General features: G+C 39.6%; 1 protein-coding gene and 1 long non-coding RNA gene across 7 annotated transcripts in view; one reads left to right on the forward strand and one right to left on the reverse strand.

Moving 5' to 3' along the window:
* Positions 1–13,479, reverse strand: part of Oxr1 (oxidation resistance 1) — a 423,086-nt gene that overhangs the window by 178,658 nt on the left and 230,949 nt on the right. The gene's annotated exons all lie outside the window — the stretch shown is intronic.
* The window catches only part of LOC132655831 (uncharacterized), a 63,015-nt gene that overhangs the window by 45,671 nt on the left and 3,865 nt on the right, over positions 1–13,479 (forward strand). The gene's annotated exons all lie outside the window — the stretch shown is intronic.

Below are 13,479 nucleotides of genomic sequence, written 5' to 3' on the forward strand. Positions count from 1 at the left end.
GCTTCTGAGATATCTGACTCAGGATGATCTTTTCTAGATTCCACCATTTGCCTGCAAATTTCATGATTTCCTTGTTTTTAATTGCTGAATAGTATTCCATTGTGTAAATATACCACAATTTCTGTATCCATTCCTCAGCTGAGGGACATCTGGGTTGTTTCCAGATCCTGGCTATTATGAATAAAGCTTCTCCTAACATGGTTGAACAAATGAGACAGGATATTTATGGATAAGTAAAGCAACAAGATCCTCCATAAAACTGGAAGTAAACAACTCAAATAGTTTCAGGAATTTCCTAAAACTGAAAATATTTATTAGGCTCCTCCCTCCCAAATAGTATTTAAGCAGTAAAGACTGTTAGGAATCATGATTGGACAAGAGGAGCTGCCTTAAAAAGGCTGAGACCAGCAGAATTACCTGCAAGAAACAGAAACCAGACAAGTAGTCTAGAAGAGACTAACACAAGTCAAGCCGCCTGAAAGAATCAGAGACTAGCTAAGATGCCTAGAGGAAAATCCATCTGACTGAGTCACCAGGAAGGGACACTCTCTGCTTGTAAGCTTCATCCAGGCTGTGCAGTGCTCAGATTTCCAGTTTGGTGACCTGTGCTGGGCTGGGCTTTGGTGATGCAGCTGTCTTTGAGTCATTTCTGCTTCTGTAAATAACTCCTCATCCATATTTGTATAAGTAACCCCAATAAAACTCACAGTCTCATCAAGTTGACTCACTATTTTAATCCCACTCAGGACAACAGAAACTGGAGACTTAAGGAAATCAAGAACGTACTATCATAACAACCATTAAGAGAAAACTGAATGCAATCCCAATCTCTGGTTACCTCTTTCTCTTGGAAGAGCTGTCTGAGCTGTCTGTTTTATTTCTTGCACATGTGAAAAAAAAAAAAAAGAGAAAAAAAAACCCACTGAATCCTCTCTCAGGAAGATACAACAACAAATGGACTCCCATCACATTTCTGCTTTGGGGTTTTTCAGAATTAGGTCTGGCTAATTAGTAGTCAAATGCTGCCCTCATTGTGGGGAGAGGGCTTGCTATTTAACGTTTCTGAGGTCCTCGTGGACTTTCAGGAGGCTTGAAGATATTCAATTCAACTTTGATTTCTAAATGTTCTAAGAGTGAGACTGAGATTCACATATTTCTGCCTAAAAATAGAAAACACATCTGTCAACAAGGAACACTTACAGAAACTGAGGGACAAGAACAAAATGTACTTTCTTATTCATAGAAACTGAGCTGCTTAGAACAAATCAATTTTTAAAAATACCAACTGGTCTCAGGTGCAACTCTTCTTATGAAATTCAACCATGAACTTCATGTACGGAAGGGCCATGAGGGACAGTTGCCATTCCCCAAGCTAGACCATGATACTCTCAAAAATAAAAGAATCCTCTCTTTTTTGTACAAATATTCACATATTATGAGTCATTCCCTTAATTATCTAGAAAATAAGAACATCATCATAGATCAAATATATTTATAAGAATTTAACTACACAGGAACCTCACCCAGAAATTCCTTTCACATTTTTTTTTTTTAATACTGAACTTGGGTTTGGAGTTGCCGTTGCCCAAAGCCAGAATTCAAGTAGTTGATACGCTATATTGATTATATGTGTGGGTTACACCATCAAATGTAGTTATTTCCCAAACAGTAGCAACATCACAGAGGGTCAGGGCTTGTGCTATAGTCTCCAGAGAGATGGGATATGAAGGTGAAGCTACTGGATAATAACTAGACGAGTGAAGACTATTTCTGAATGAAAATAGGGTTTACAACCAAAAGGCTTCCAGAGTATCTCCCACTCTTCCACACGGGAAGACAGGAGAGATAAGAGCCGGTAATGAGCCAAGAAAACCTGCCAGCACATTCATCTTGGACTTCTCAGCCTCAGACTCTTCGAGCAACACATGTCTGATGTTCATAAGGAAACGTTCTATTGTGTTTCATCCTACCAGGAAGGATGGAACTAAACAGTGACGAGAGCATTTTAAAAACAGGAACGATGTGATACCTGTAAGGAAGAACACTCGGTGTCCAGTGCCAAAGTAAAACTCCAGAAGTTGTAAAAATTAGAACTCTCTAAATTTTGCTCACAAATATTTGCTCATATCCAGTGTTTTTAAGTCACAGTTTCACCAGATTATGTGTTGTGTGTGTCCCATCTATCTGCAACGGAATAAATCCCTACAGAAATGATCATTTATCAGCTTTTTTTTGTAGTTTGAAGACTAGGTCCAGCTGAATATAATGGTGAAAGGTGTCTGATATGCTTTATAATGGGGGGGGAATGGGGTATATTGTAGCTAAATTTGTGACATTAGAATTTCCTTTGCTTGAAGAAGCTGTTTCTGTGTAGCGTGTTCTAATTCTCACATCTCACCTCACTGCTGCTCTACTGCTGCCGTTGCCAGTGGTCATGTCTTTGAGATTGTGAGGCTGTTACAATCACTCCTGATAACAAAATAACCACTTTATTCCACTTCAAGATGTTCAGGGATGTGCTGTGACTATTTCTGTATTGTGACCAATTGCAGCGAGGAAGGAAGGGTTCTGTGACTGGTGTTTAGACAAGCAACTCTTTTTCTGCCATTGGTTTTAGGCACACTTTCAAACATTTACAATCTACGTTGCCTCTAAACCCCAAATATTTTGGAAATTTTAAACTCTGAAAATCAAGCCCAAATCTCTTCACATGAATAAAAAATGACACAGCAATAGTCACTGTCTACCCACTAATAGATCTCACACTCTCATACCCAGCAACTTCCTCCAAATTCTTACACATCATACATTAGCAGATCTCCATGTGTTTGCCAATCCAATGCTGAGTGGGAAAAGTTCAACCATTTTTTAGTCAACTTTTGTGCACTACGTGTGGAGAAAATAGTTGCTCTTTTTTCCAATGAAGCCTTTATATGATACAATATTTTATAGGTCTTTCATTTATAGATTTATATTTCTCTTATTTATTTATTGCTATGTGTTGAGAAGTTACAAACATTTAGCCATAAACCAAGAGAAGGTGATACACGAAATAGAGAGGAAAGTTTCTGGTTTGCCTATCTTGCAGTACACTTTCAGAACCCTCTGATTGTCTGGGAGGACCTCTGGAGGAGGAGTCAGGAGTGGTGTGAATTCTCTGGGTTGCAGTTGTCTATGGCATGAGTGGGTGTAATTAGATCATAGCTGCTGTGAGTTGGGTGTCAAATATCTCTCACAGGCTCATGTGTTAGAAAAATTGGTGCCCAGCTGGTGGCACTGTTCTGAAAGCCTATGGAACCTTCCAGATACAGAGCCTTACTGGAGGAAACTGAGTCCCTGGTGGTTGGCCTTTGACATTTGTCAGCCCAGTTCCACTTCCTGTCAGTTCTCTGCTTCCTGACTACAGACACAAGGTGGCCAGCCCCTTCCTGCTCCTGATACCGTGCCTCCTCCCGTAAGGTGTAATTCAAAATAAGACCTTTTCCCCTAAGCTGCTTCTCGCCTGATATTTGTTTACAGCTACAGTAAACATAATATAAAAGTTAAGGACTTCCTCTGGGTAAAATATAGTATATGGATACACAAAATTCTCGAAGAATTAATAAAGATATTATTAAAAAAATAAAGCCTGATTCACACTGTTTCATGCACATAGCAGCCTCAATATAGAAACAGCAGCATACAGAATAAAGTATTGGGAAGGGTATGAAAATTTAGATTTCTGGTGCGAGAGAGTATGGTAGCTCTTCAAAACCTTAGAGATTAACTAAAAGAACCGAAAGTAGAGACAGTCACTTGCATAACTATATTTATAACAGGATTCTTTGCATTAGCCTACAGGAAGGAACAGTCAAATTTTCGATCAGGGGATTAATGGAAAATCAAAATACTGCTAGGACAGTGGGTCTCAACTTTCCTAATGCTGTGACTCTTTAATGCAGTTCCTCCTCACGTTGCGTGACCCCCAGCCGTAAAATTGTTTCTACTTCATAACTGTAATTTTGCTACTGTTATTGATCATAATGTAAATATCTGTGTTTGCTGATGGACCCTGTTAAGGGAATGTTCAACCCCCAAAGAAGCCATGAACCATGAGTTGAGAACAGCCGATATATGTTATTGAACTATACAGTGAAGGACCTTGCAGTCTGGTTGTTAGACTCAGTGGAAAAAGACACTTGCTGCTAAGCATGAGCAAAGTTTGGTCCCTGGAGCCGACATGACAGGAGAGAAGTGACCAGTGTATGTCACCCTCTAGCCCCTGACACATGCTTCAAGGCATGTGCACACACGTGCACACACACACACACACACACACACACACACACACACACACACAAATAAATAGATAATCAATGTAATAAAATAATTTAAAAGAAATCATTATCTTCATAGAAGTATCCAATAAAAAATATCAAATCTACTGAATTTTAGATTTGGTTTTTAAAGTAAAACAGTTCATTAATAATTTTTATATAGAAAAATGTTGAAGTAATAATAGTGTGGCTATAATGTGCTAAACGAGATGTGCTGTCAACTAAAAACCTTCAGGCAGACTATCTCCTGTGATGAGTTTTAGAATTACAATTGTTTTCACTACTTTTATCTATAGAGGAAATCAAAAACAGATTTCCACAGCTGAATGTCAATAAGAAGTAATCTGCCATCCCAAGGTGGGCCGTGTGTTTTGTGTGGTTGGTTGGTTTTGTTTTCCTCAGGCACATCTCCCACTGATAGATTGATTTCCGACAGGAATAATAACCAGCACATACCTTAAGAAACAGTTTGGCCATGTTCTAAAGCCAGCTGAGGGAAAACCTTGAGATACCCTTGCCTGCTGCCCCTTTAACAGGAGCTGCTTGCTACCAGAATGCTCAGAAAGGCAGTGGGCTGCTGAGGGCTGCGCTCCTGGCGGCTGCTAGGGAACTTGCTCTCCAGTTGTGTGTTGCACAGATCTCTTTCCCCACAGGAAGAAACAGTCAAATTTTCGAATTATGTTTTGTTAAGAATATCATCGTGGAAATCACTCAAAATGAAGAGTTTCTTCTCTGCAGTTAAGGAGCAGGATAAGAACAAACATGCAAACATTTAGAATGTTTATTCAATGTTCTTTCAACATTGCTCAAGCCATTGCCGTTGAGAAAAAGCACAGAACCGCATACAAGCTCTGCGCTATCCAGTGTACTCTTTGAATCACGGCAATGGGTGTACGGGCCTCACTGAATGGACTCAAAACGGCCTGAAGGGTTTAGAGGCACAAAGTCCATATTTTCCTAAATTCTCCTGGAAGTGAAGCTTGCCTTTCGTTTCCACCAAGAAAAGGTACTTTGAAGATCTTTGAAAGGAGACCACAGGAAACCACTGCTTTCCTCTTTTAATGACAAAGGCAGAACAGGTACAGATTGCAAATCTTTGGAGGGTTCCCTGAAGTCTGTGCTAATCTTTCTCATCAATGCTGTGGCAGCCAAGAACCCTGCCAAGACTTCTTGCCTGTCCTGGCACTTCCTGGTCTTTTGAAAAGCAGCAACAGTTCTCTCTACCCTCCATTTTCAGCCCTTTTATACTCTGTGGGCACATAATTCTTTTTGTGAAGTTACTTCTTGCTTAAATCCTTAAAGTTACTTTTTGCTTTCTTAAGGGAATCCTGGCCAACACAGAATCAACTAATCATTAAGCATATCTCACATACAAGCTCTACATTGGCCCACTGGGACACATTCACTCACTGCTGTTAAAAGTCAGCTCACCTGTCTAAAAAAGACAGTAGCTGTTACAATTTAAACATATCAGCGGTGGGTCCAAATTACATAACGTCTACAGAAAAAATTCCTCCCTTTTCTTGGGTGTAGATATAATAGTTGTTATATTCTTTCATAGGAATCATTAAGCTCTTGACCCCATAACACTAGAAATAACCCTTCAGCATGAAGCCCAGAAAATATTACACAGAGTTCACATGTATATATTTCTCTCATCACATTGCCTTAAGCTAAATAATGAGAAATACAGGATTTGGTTTGCTTGTTTATTTGCTGTCTTCTATATGCATAACAGATTTGAAACATCTAAGGAATCATCGCCTTGGCCTCAAGCCAAATAACGAGAAATACAGGGTCTTGTTTGTTTGTTTGCTGTTTTCTATCTGCATAACAGATTTGAAACATCTAAGGGAATCTAATGATATGCATCGCTGCCATAATTATTTTAATGAAGAGAATGAGAATTTAAAAATACCCAAGCTTATAAACCATATTGGAAGTTACCTAAAACCAATAATTCTTTGGTCGTATTTATGCAAATATATTCATATGTGTAATTTTCTAAAAAAAAAACAACCTTGGCAGAAATATAGATTTCAACGATGTTTTTATAAACTTTAAGTTCTTTATAATAATTTCATGTCTAAGAAGTTCTATCCCCATAATTTCTGAGTTTTTAAGTTCTGTGTTTTCTATGTTTGGGCATGCCATCAGCTAACAGATGACACTATCATTTGTTTTCTTGTAAAACTGTTTCATTTTGGATTTCAGTTTGTGATATTCCCAGCAGACTCGAGGTGTGATGTTAGCGCTGGAGCAGACTACTTACATCTCGAGCATTAGCTGTAAAGATCCCAGGAAGTAACCAATTAAATGAGTGCAATAATAAGTTCTGTTTATCAGAGACTGGAAACGGGGGTAGGGATTACAGCTCTTGTACAGAAGACAGACCAAAGTCCTTGTTCCATCTCATTTCATGCATATTTGCATATGTACACACACACACACACATACACATACATACACACACACACATACATACACACACACATCCACATGTAAATATGTGTTCACACACACCACTGGAACATGTGGAAAAATAAGTTTGGAAACTGCGTCTATAGTGAAAATGTCATTTTCCCCTCACCATTATTTATTGAACAAGGTAGCACACAAATGCCACATAATATTTATGTAAGGGGTTTGATCACCAGAAACTGAAATTACTGCCTCAGAACTTCCATGAAGGGAGACTGTATTTGCCTCTGTAATATGGGTGCAATGTTTTAAATGAGCTTAATTTATTCAGTTTAGCTTTTTAATAATATATTTTTTTACTAATTATTTTTTTATTTTTTCCAATTCTTTTTTTTAAAAATGTTTTATTAATTACACTTTATTCATTTTGTATCCCCCCATAAGCCCCTCCCTCCTCCCCTCCTGGTCCCACCCTCCCTCCCCTTTCTGCATGTATGCCCCTCCCCAAGTCCACTGATAGGGGAGGTCCTCCTCTCCTTTCTGATCTTAGTCTATCAGATCTCATCAGGAGTGGCTGCATTGTCATCTTCTGTGGCCTGGTAAGGCTGCTCCCCCCTCAGGGGGAGATGATCAAAGAGCAGGCCAATCAGATTATGTCAGAGGCAGTCCCTCTCCCCATTATTATGTAACCCACTTGGACACTGAGCTGCCCTGGGCTACATCTGTGCAGGGGTTCTGGGTTATCTCCATGCATGGTACTTGGTTGGAGTATGAGTCTCTGGGAAGTTCCCTGTGTTCAAATTTTCTTGTTCTGTTGCTCTCCTTGTGGAGACCCTGTCCTCTCCAGCTCTTACTATTTCCCAGTTCTTACCTAAAATTCCATTCACTCTGCTATATTTAAAAGTAATAATATAATTTCATCATTTCCCCTTCCCTGCCTCCTCAAAACCCTCAAATAGTTCCATTTCATTAAAAAATATGTAAATATGGTTGCTTTGTTTTTTACGTGTGAGCGTGTTGCCTGTTTGCATGCGTGTGCACCATGTGTCTGTCAGAGCAGAAGATGGCATAAGATTGCCTGGACCTGGAGTTACAGAGAGTTGTGAGTTACCGTTTGGGTGCTAGGGATACAAGCCGAGTCCTCTTCAAGAATAGGGACTCTTAACCCCCGAGCCGTCTCTCTCGCCCTAATTCCTAGATTTATTGACCACTGCATTTCTTTTGTTAAAGCATAAGAATGAAATCAGCTATATTTCCTGAGAAAAACTAGAAAGAATACATGTCGAGAGTCTGTAATTTATGGTGGAGTCACCTGGCTGGTGGCAATCTGCTTGTCTCAGGCCCTTCTGAATAACAAGAAGTCGTGGGAACGCCATTATACATTTGCTGCTCAGTAACATAGCAGTTATTCATTTCCACTTATCCACTACTTCCTGTGTGCTTGGCGTGCCTATAAGGACTTAAGAATATGGACTGTTGTTGTGAGTTGTAATGTGGATGCTGGAAATCAAAGCACAGTCCTCTGGTAAAGCAGCCAATATTATTAAGTACTGAGCCATCTTTTCAGGTCCCCACAACAGAAGTAGACTACTATTTATGTCTTAGTGGTTAAACATTTAACATATTTTGAAAGATATAGTTATTTAAAGATGTGCTTTTTCACATTTAGTGTTTGGACTGTCAATGTCATCATCTATTTAATAATACAGAAACTGAAGTTCAAAGAACTTCAAACTTTGAAATCAAAGAAAATTCCTGTAACATTGTGTTACAGGGAAAAGAAACCTTTTATTTCACTTTTAAATTTAAAATTTTAAACTACTGTTGTTTTTGGTGGACAATGTATGTGTTTTATCAACATCTGTGGAGTATTAAAGCAACTTTTATTCTCCTGATTTAATTGTCTACTCTGAGACTTATTAATCATCTGCTAACCTAGGCCTAGTCCTGGAGGCTTCTAGCCTCAGTACAATTTCATCTAGGCCTAGACTAGATTAACCTCTGAGACTCACTGCTGAATAAGCTCTCCCTTTCTAGTTCTTTCTGAATGCTGGCTGGCAGGTTCAACTCAGCTCTTCTGGCTCAAACTCCTCTCCTGGCTGACTGATTCAAACTGGCTTCTCTCAGTTCTGCTTAGCCTCAAACAAACTCTAGCATTTTTTTCTTATCTTCTGGTTCCTCTTCATTCTTTGTCTTGTTCTGTCTTCACCTGTGTCTAGCTTGTTCTCTGTTCAACTTGTCTCTGCAAAACTCTCCCAGTAAAACTTCCTCTGAATTCCACAAACTGAACTGCTACAAACTGAACTCTGCACTGTCTCTCAACAACCTGACTCAACAGAACTGCCTAAGCATAGCTCAGAGTGATGCATGCCTCTGTCTCCTGGGTGTTGGAATTAAGGGCATGCACCACAAGCCTGGATCTGAAACTCACTCTATACCAGGCCGGCCATGCATTCAGAGATCTGCTTGCCTCCATCTCCTGGGATTAATTAAAGGCATGTCAGAATGAAGGTCAGGGTAACCTTCCTTGAGGGATGGCTCTCTCCTTCTCTTATGAGTGTGGGGACTGAACTGAGGCAATCAGGTTTGCAGGGCAGGAATTTCACCCACCAACTCATCTTATGGGCTCACACCTAGCATTTAAACCAGGTATTACTTGACTTGACTTCACTTGGCTCTTCTACCAATTCTTATTAATACTTGGTCCCAAATGAAAAATAATACAGAAGGACTACAAGGGAAAGGAAATGATCTCAGAAGCTTGGGGGACACTCTCCATTCGAGCCAACATTTTAACTGCTCTCAAACTAGGAGTCTTAGTCTTGTTTTATGTGCATTTTCCTCTCTTTTTAACTGAAAGTCCTAAAGAATTTGCAAAAAGGTTCTGTTGAAATCAAGATAATTATATATTTTCTAATCCTTAAGTCTTCATTTTAAAAACAGCAACAGGATTTGTCATGACTCAAAGAATTTATTCTAGGACCCAAGTAAGAGCAGTTTTAGTGAGCTTAATTCTGATTTCTAAAATAAATACAACTGAAATTTTATAGATTCTGGATTTATGAGGGTGTGAAGCACACACATTGAACAGTCCTATTAAGTTTTTATTAGAGACTATGCACACACACACACACACACACACACACACACACTTCCCAAGCTGAACCACACAGAGAGTTTTTAAGCACTGATGGTACTCTGCCTTAATTTAAAATACATGTATTTTAAATTAAGCCATGATTAATGCTTCAATGAGAGCACTATATTAATAATAAAAAGACATTTCAAATGAACATATGAGAAGTTAAGTTACATATGAACAAGATTTGGCCCGTAACCATGGTCATCATTGTTTATTGATTGTTCCGTAGGAAGTGTAAATGAAATCCCACTTTAACTACAACAACAGCAAGAGTTGTCTGGCACTTTATAATTCACACAGAACTGAGATAGGCATGATCACACATAATGAATTGCCACTAGGCAGTAGGACAAGTACTATGGAAAAAACAAAATTTAATAGAAAGAAGATGGGGTCTGAAGTTAAATGTGAACTTAGATCCTGTTTTTAACACTTACAAGCAAGGTGATACCAATGTCACCACACCAGGGGATCACTCAGAATCTGTAAAATGAAGACTAGGAACCCTGTTAACACCAGAGTTTGCTGTGTGAGCGCTGCTAGTGTGTGTTCAGCCAATCAGAACCTGCTCCCCATGGACAGACACATGATCAAGCTTAGCTTTGTCTTAATGCACACAAATTCCTGGATATGAGACATCCATATCATGGAGTTTCTCAAAACCGGGTTCCTGAAACTAAAACAAAGAACATGGTCACTAAAGAAAAATTTTTCATATTTTGGACGAAAAGCCTATCTTAGTTTTAGAACAGCAGAATTTAATGAAACAGTAACAAACATGGCAAGAAGAGATGGCCTAAGTAGCTGAACGTGTTTTTCAAAACAAGATGCTATTTTGAGATTTGCTTGCAGAAGTTCTGTGCTAAAAACTCAATGCTCAAAATAATTTCACTTGGATCCAAAAGCATGCATCTCAGTTACAAAGGGTAACACTGAGGATTCGAGGTTTTAAGAAGTCATGAGGATCAGGAGGATTCAAAATGACCTAATTTGGCAGGGGCAAGTAAGAGAATCCAATCATGCCAAGGACTATAAGCAATTTAGGAAAGGTGGAAATGGATTTAACAGTTTGATCTGGAGTCCTGTCTTTCCATTATTAAGAATTATTAGTTGCCCCAGCCTGCACCTTTTCATGAGACCCACCCCCATCATCTGCCCTAGAGACCAGGGTGGATCAGAACTTACCCTCTCCCCATCTACTGGCCTGCCACAGCCTGCCAGCAACAGTGGCCAGGTCTGCCCAGGGCCCTCTGTGTTCCAATTCTTCTATGCACCCCAATTCTCCTGTGTGCCCTATACCCCAGTGCCTCGGCCTGCACCATTTCCCAGGACCTACTGTGATCTCAGGCCCTAGAGACCAGCACAGATCAGGGAGCTGCAGGAAAACCATAGGACTGCTGCTATCTGAGACCCCTAACTCTTGCCATCTGAGACCCCTAACTCTATGCAGAGCCCCCAGAGAACTGTTACCATCAGAGACCGCTAGGACTGCTAATAACAGAGTCAACCAAACAGCTAGATGTCCCTAAGAAAACCAGCCACAAAACACAGGGCCATATAACCCCAGCTATCCTATCACACTAAGCCCTGATCTTAGCACACGGGAAGCAAAAATACAGTCTTAAATCTGAGGTTACAAAATGATACAGGTCTTAAAAGAAGAAAATCAATCACAAAAGAACTGCAGGAAAATGCAACCAAACAGGTGAAGGAATTGAATAAATCTCTCAAAGAAATACAGGAAAATAAAAATAAATGGGAAAAGATAATGAATTAAAACTGCCCAGGACCTAAAAATGGAAATGGAAGCAATAAAGTAAACACAAACCAAAGCAATCTTGGAGATAGAAAATCCTGGGAAGAGAACAGGAACTACAGACACAAGCATCTATAATATAATACAAGAGATAGAATAGAAAATCTCAGGTGTAGAAGATATGATTGAAGAAATCGATACATCAGTCAAAGAAAATGTTAACTCTAAAAATAACACAAAATATCCATGAATTTTTGGTTAATGCGAAGAGACCAAACCTAAGAATAATAGAACTAGAAGAAGAAAAAAGACTCCAAACTTGAAGGCCCAGAAAATAGTTTTTTTTTAAGATTTTTTTTATTTATTAAAATTTATTAACTTTGTATCCCAGCTGCTGCCCTACCCTCCTATCCTCCCAATACCACCCTCCCTCCATCCCTCTTCTCCTCTCATGCCCCTTACACAGTCCACTGATAGGGGAGGACCTCCTCCCATTTCAGTTGACCCTAGTCTATCAGATCTTATCAGGACTGCCTTCCTCTGTGGCCTGCTAAAACTGCTCCCCCTTCAAGGAGAGGTAATCAAAGAGCCAGCCCCTGAGTTCATGTCAGATACAGCCCCTTCTAACCTTACTAGGGGCCCACTTGGAAACTGAGCTGCCACAGGATACCTCTATGCAGAGGTTCTAGGTTATCTCCAGGAATGGTTCTTGGTTGGAGTAAAAGTCTCAGAAAAGACCCTTAGGACCAGATATTTTTTTTTTCTGTTGTTCTCCTTGTGAAGCTCCAGACCCTTCCAGGTCTTCTATCTCCCCCTTCTTTTATAAGAGTCCCTGCACTATGACCAAAGTTTGGCTATGAGTCTCAGCATCTGCTTTAATATCCTGCTGGGTAGAGTCTTTCAGAGGCCCTCTGTGGTAGGCTCCTTTCCTGTTCCCTTTTTTTCCCCTCTTCCTATGTCTATCCCATTTGTCTTTCTGAGTGAGGATTGATCATCTTACCCAGGGTCCTCCTTCTTGCTTAGCTTCTTTACTTGTACAGATATTAGTATGATTATCCTATATTATATGTCTAATACCCACTTATAAGTGAGTATATACCATGTGTGTCTTTCTGCTTCTGGGATAGCTCACTCACTCTAGATTCTCACCATTTGCCTGCAAATTTCATGATCTCTTTTTTAATTGCTGAGTAGTATTCCATTGTGTAAATGTATCACAATTTCTGTATCCATTCCTTCGTTGAGGGACATCTGGGTTGTTTCTAGGTTCTGGCTATTATGAATAAAGCTGCCACAAACATGGCTGAGCAAACGTCCTGGTTGTATACTTGAGCATGTTTTGGAAATATCCCTAGGAGTGGTATAGCTGGCTCTTGAAGTAGCACTATTCCTAATTGTCTGAGAAAGCACCAGATTGATTTCCAAAGTGGTTGTACAAGTTTACATTCCCACCAGCAATGGAGGAGGGTTCCCCTTTTTCCACATCCTCTCCAGCATGTGTTGTCACTTGAGTTTTTGATCTTAGCCATTCTAATGGGTATAAGGTGAAATCTCAGGGTTGTTTTGATTTGCATTTCCCTGATGGCTAAGGATGTTGAGCATTTCTTTAAGTGTTTCTCTGCCATTTGGTACTCCTCTATTGAGAATTCTGTTTAGTTCTGTTTTCCATTTTTTAATTGGATTACTTGATTTGTTGCTGTTTAACTTAAGTTCTTTATAAATTCTGGATAATAACCCTCTGTCATATATAGGGTGGGTGAAGATCCTTTCCCAATCTGTAGGCTGTCGTTTTGTTCAGACAACAGTGTCTTTTGCTTTACAGAAACTTTTCAGTTTCATGAGGT

Source organism: Meriones unguiculatus, chromosome 8 (genome assembly GCF_030254825.1).
Source record: "Meriones unguiculatus strain TT.TT164.6M chromosome 8, Bangor_MerUng_6.1, whole genome shotgun sequence".
Lineage (NCBI taxonomy): Eukaryota > Metazoa > Chordata > Mammalia > Rodentia > Muridae > Meriones > Meriones unguiculatus.